Source organism: Berghia stephanieae, chromosome 7 (genome assembly GCF_034508935.2).
Source record: "Berghia stephanieae isolate SIO BIC M18660-M18661 chromosome 7, UCSD_Bste_1.3, whole genome shotgun sequence".
Lineage (NCBI taxonomy): Eukaryota > Metazoa > Mollusca > Gastropoda > Nudibranchia > Aeolidiidae > Berghia > Berghia stephanieae.
Genome location: NC_088366.1, coordinates 16152089 through 16157088, shown reverse-complemented (window position 1 = coordinate 16157088; position 5000 = coordinate 16152089). Strand labels below are relative to the sequence as shown.

Below are 5000 nucleotides of genomic sequence, written 5' to 3'. Positions count from 1 at the left end.
TGAGTACCTGGTCATTAACAGCGTTGTCTCTGTATGAAAAGAAAATTGTAATATCGCCTAACAGGCGTCATGTCCCGTCCTTCATGTTAGATGTTGCTGTTGGCCAGTGACTTATTAGATTTATAGAGAATATTATCCATTAAACCAGAATTTTTCTAGCTGGTATGGAATAATTAAATTTCCACATCGCACATTACATAAACCAGGATATACAATGTGCCGAATGACCCCTACGGCTATAAATAGCTTTTTTCAAATTCAAAAGTCGTAGCCAAAATACTTAAACTCACTTGGAGCTTTAATAGGATTCTCCAGACGTCCGTTTTATCCAATTATGCATGGTTATCCCCCGTAGCGTGCTAGGGGCGAGAACAAATGTATATGGTTTTATAATGAAGTCTAGTCATGCAATGCATTATTACTTCCCCTTTTAAGATTTTTACGTTATTATTGTGTGGCTATCAAGATTCCATGCCCTGAAACCTCTATTTTCCTATCTGGAAAAAAAAAAACCCGCCAAATTATAATGACAAAACGCCGGTTTATTTTGACCAGAAAACTTTTAGTTCTATAGATTAAAAAAAAAAATGATTTTAAAACAGAACTCGAGCTTTTATATAGCGCAATATCCACTTAATGTGCTCAAGCGCTTTTCAAGGGTTCCTTACTAACAGCAACGCTTTACATGTAAGATAAGACTCATCACGCCTGTGAGGAGGTATTACAGAGCAGACAGAGCAAACGTTGTTAATGGCCAGGTATTCATTTTACTCTAAAGTACGGTGAGAAAGTGTGAGTAAAGTGTCTTTTCCAAGAACTCAGAGCGGGGCTCGAACCTAGAACATTCCTATCCTAGGGCGAGTGTCTTGCCACAAGACCACATAGCCGCACAAGGGACGATCTTAATTTAACGAAAGAGTCACTTGCCATAAAGAGACTTATATACCAGGTCCTTCAAAGAATTCTCAGGTTTAAGACAATTTGACATTTTGCATATCAGTTTAATTTATCCATTTGTGACTCACGGTTTCAAAACGTTATTATGTCCCGGTGAGTATGGTAATAAAAATTGAATATACTGTCATTAGTACGAAACCTAGGTTGAATGTATGTGTGCTGTTGATGCCAGTGGATGTACTTTGTCAACACACTCAACCCTAACACCGACTATATCCGTAGAGTACCCGTGTTACTTTTACCCCATGCCTATTTATTACATTTTTCTGAGACAAATTATAGGCGTAGATTATAATTTATTGTTTTTAGTTTTTACATAATGGTAGTTGAATAAAAGTATCTTTGTACATACTCATTTTGAGTACATTTTTCTCAATTTTGAACAGTAGCAAAAATTCTCTAAAATTGAGCGATTTAAAGTGGCAAAGTCACAAGTCATTTTTACACGAAACTCACTTGAAAGCAAGTGATACACCCCATGCCAACATTATACCTTTATAAGACTGTGGGTCACATTTACAAGCTATTTTTAAAAAAATCTGTTTTGTCATTGAATGCCGAACAATCTTCTAATGATTTCCACAGCGACTCCAAGAGATGCCGATGGCTTTGAAGTAAATCCCTCGAGGTTTTCACGAGAGATCAAATTATCGTCATCCATCTATTATTGTATGCAAGAGGCATCCACTCCACGGCTTATTATGCAAGTTATTAGGCGACAATATTGGACGACATAATAATAATAATAATAATAATAATAATAATAATAATAATAATAATAATAATAATAATAATAATAATAATAATAATAATAATAATATACCAAAATTGAAGACTTCATAATATTCATCATCTTACTAAACGTAGTCTTCGTGTTATAATATCAAAATTCCTTTAGTTTCAGCCTTCGTTTTGATACTCACAACCGATAGTATTATTGCCATTTATTTGCGATTCATTCAGTGCGTTAACCCTCTCCTTACCAGCCATTTTCAATATTTTCACCAAAATTTTACACCCAACTAACACAAAATATATTTTTTATCACTCAGACATAATAGCAGTAAAATTCTTGTAATACATAATTTCTTTAGCAAAACATGCTCTACAACACCCTGTTCATTTTCTTTAAATTGTGTGATGTATACAAAAGAAATTTGAATAAGAAAAATGCTGGTTGTATCGTAACGACTATCACGAGTTTCCTACAGTTGATAAGGAGAGGATTAAAGAGGAAAATACGTGTCTATTACACGTTTGAAAATAATAACCTGAGCATTTTGAAAGTTCAAATTATTCATAGCGATTCCAAGCTGTCGTCAACCATCGATGGTACTACCTGTTTAATTCTTGGAGGTTAGCAATCACTGCCATAATATATTCTTAAACTGAATAATGACTGTTCAGACTGTACCCAAAAAGTAGTCTTTCATTACCATTATTAGGCACTTTGAGCCGAAGTTTATCCTTGTAAATAATATAGCGTGAAACGGGCAATAGCAATTAACTGTTTGCTATCCTTTAGATAAAACCCTGGTCCTTCGAAAAGTACTTTCCGCCAGATCTAACAGAACCGACTACCAAATCACTGCTGGGTGAAATGAGGGAGTCGATCTCGGTCCCTTTGTGTGTCAAGGGAGTGCTCTACCAACTGAGCCATAGGGATCCCGAAACGTTACAAACAAATATTGAGCTTTTATAATATAGCGCAATATCCACTAAACGTGCTCAAAGCGCACTACGGGAGGTCCCTAACCGACAGCAACACTTAACCTTTAGGACGGGACATGACGCCTGTTAGGCGATAATACATTTTTTCGGACAAAAACAACGCTGTTAACGACCAGGTACTCATGTGTCACCTAAGTACGTGAGAGAATGTGAGTAAAGAGCCTTTTCCAAGGACTAAACTATGCGCCGAGCGCGAGAGGCTCGAACCCCGGACCTTCCGATCCGAACGCGAGTGTCATTCCACAAGACCACGTAGCCGTACAAACAAGTAAACAATATAAATGAGCAAGAGTTCCCCACCCAACCTGATCAAAAACAAAGGGACGATAGTAATGTTTTGGTGACATTTTCATCCAATTATCTGTCAAAGATCAAGGGCACTCGGACACGTAGGTTTTCCGCTGTTCTCCCCCCACCCACCACCCCCCCCCCCCAACCCTCTCTCCCCTAGAGCTTGTGAGGCTTCTGATTCAGCCTATAGAGCCCTCTAACTACCCAATTGAAGGATATTGACGTTTGTTTTGTTTGTTTGTTTTTTTTCATATAATTATAATTGCATTCTCGGTCCAGGCTCATGGTTACTCGAACACCCCCTAACTACCCAATTGAAGGATACTGACATTTGGTTTGTTTTTTTCATATAATTTTAATTGTATTCTCTGTCCAGGCTTATGGTTGCTCGAACACGAATTTATTCACCAAGTACTATAAGTGGTTAGGGGATCCGGATAGCTCAGTTGGTAGAGCACTCACTTCACACGCAAAGGACCGGAACCAATCCTGGGTGAAGTCGAATTTATTTTTTCCTGGCCGCCCTGGCTGTCTACCCTGCAGTGATCTGGTTACTGGGTCTGGTAGATCTTGTGGAAAGTAAATTATGTGAAAGATTAGCCTCCTATCCAAATGGTAGCAATTTTGTCTGTTTCACGCTATAGGGAATGAGATTAGCGGAAAAGTAGCGTCCATTGATTGGACATCACCTTACAGAGAGAACGTCAACATGGTTTTGCGCACGCTTCTCTCTCGCCCTCGCTTTCGGTGAAGTGTCTCCGGAAGCGAGGACTTGAGACGCATGCGCACAACCAACATGACGTTCTCTCTCTAATAACTTTTCCGCCAATGACGTCCAATCAAGGGACGCTACTCTTCCGATAATCTCATTCCCTATAGGCGCAGAGATAATGTCCAGCTCCATCCACTGACCTACTAACTCTGTAAGACTACTCTATATGTGGTTGGGAGTTGGGGTACAACAGCAATGAATAAAACCCTGAGCAAAATAACTATAGAAATGGAAACCTTTTTACCAAACACCACAATGAATGGCGGTGTGACTTCCGTGGGATTATGGAGTCCAATATCAACGATTCTAGGTCATATATTATTATTGTTTTCACTGCGTTCCTCAATAAGTGGAGTCGGGAAGGACAAAACATATGAAAAAGAGAAACCTATGTATTTTACAATGATAATGATGCGAGTATCTTGTTGTGCGGCTATGTGGTCTAGTGGTATGCCACTCGCTTTCGGATCGGAAGGTCCTGGTTTCGAGCCTCGCGCTCGGCGCATAGTTGAGTCCTTGGAAAAGGCTCTTTACTCACATTCTCTCACCGTATTCAGGTGTAAAATGAGTACCTGACCGTTAACAGTGTTGTCTTTGTCCGAAAAATTGTAATATCGCCTAACAGGCGTCATGTCCCGTCCTACATGTTAAATGTTGCTGTTAGTTTCAGTTTCTTATGGAAAATTGATTCAACTGCCTATCGCCAATATTATAACAGTATTAGCTTTTTAAAGTGTCGAAAAGTGTGGACAAAGTATTAACTTTGTCTACAAGATTTTTGACCACGTGAGAAGCTACTTCTGCTATTCTTTTGGTGCAAGGGAGTTCCGGTAGCTCTTTTGGTTAAAATTTTTTTTATATAACATTGATATCATTTTGGAGTCGAACGTCACGAAAATGACCCCTTGACCTAGTTTCATATCAGTTTAGAGCTCAACATTGGGAAGGATAATCTATATTTATTGTTTTGTTTTGCTAACCAATGTTTGTGTTTAGCTTTGATATAATATATAACACTCGCTCATAGCTCAGACATGTCAGAAAACCAATTTTGTGCAAACAATTTTGCCCGGTTCTATTCAAGCTTCTGTCATGAGTTGTTATCTCTGACAAACAAGTTAGCCACATAGGCTAATAGAGTCTGTCAATAAAATGGATTCAATCTATGAACATGCGCACTTCGATAAAATGCAAAATGGCTAGAGAGGTTTCATAATTCTGCAGTACTTTGAAAAAACAAAAAAACAAA

At 38.4% G+C, this 5000-nt stretch overlaps 1 protein-coding gene across 12 annotated transcripts in view; it reads right to left on the bottom strand.

Annotated features, from left to right (window-relative positions):
• The window catches only part of LOC144976786 (omega-scoloptoxin(05)-Ssm1a-like), a 132090-nt gene that overhangs the window by 22411 nt on the left and 104679 nt on the right, over positions 1 to 5000 (bottom strand). The window lies entirely within an intron of this gene.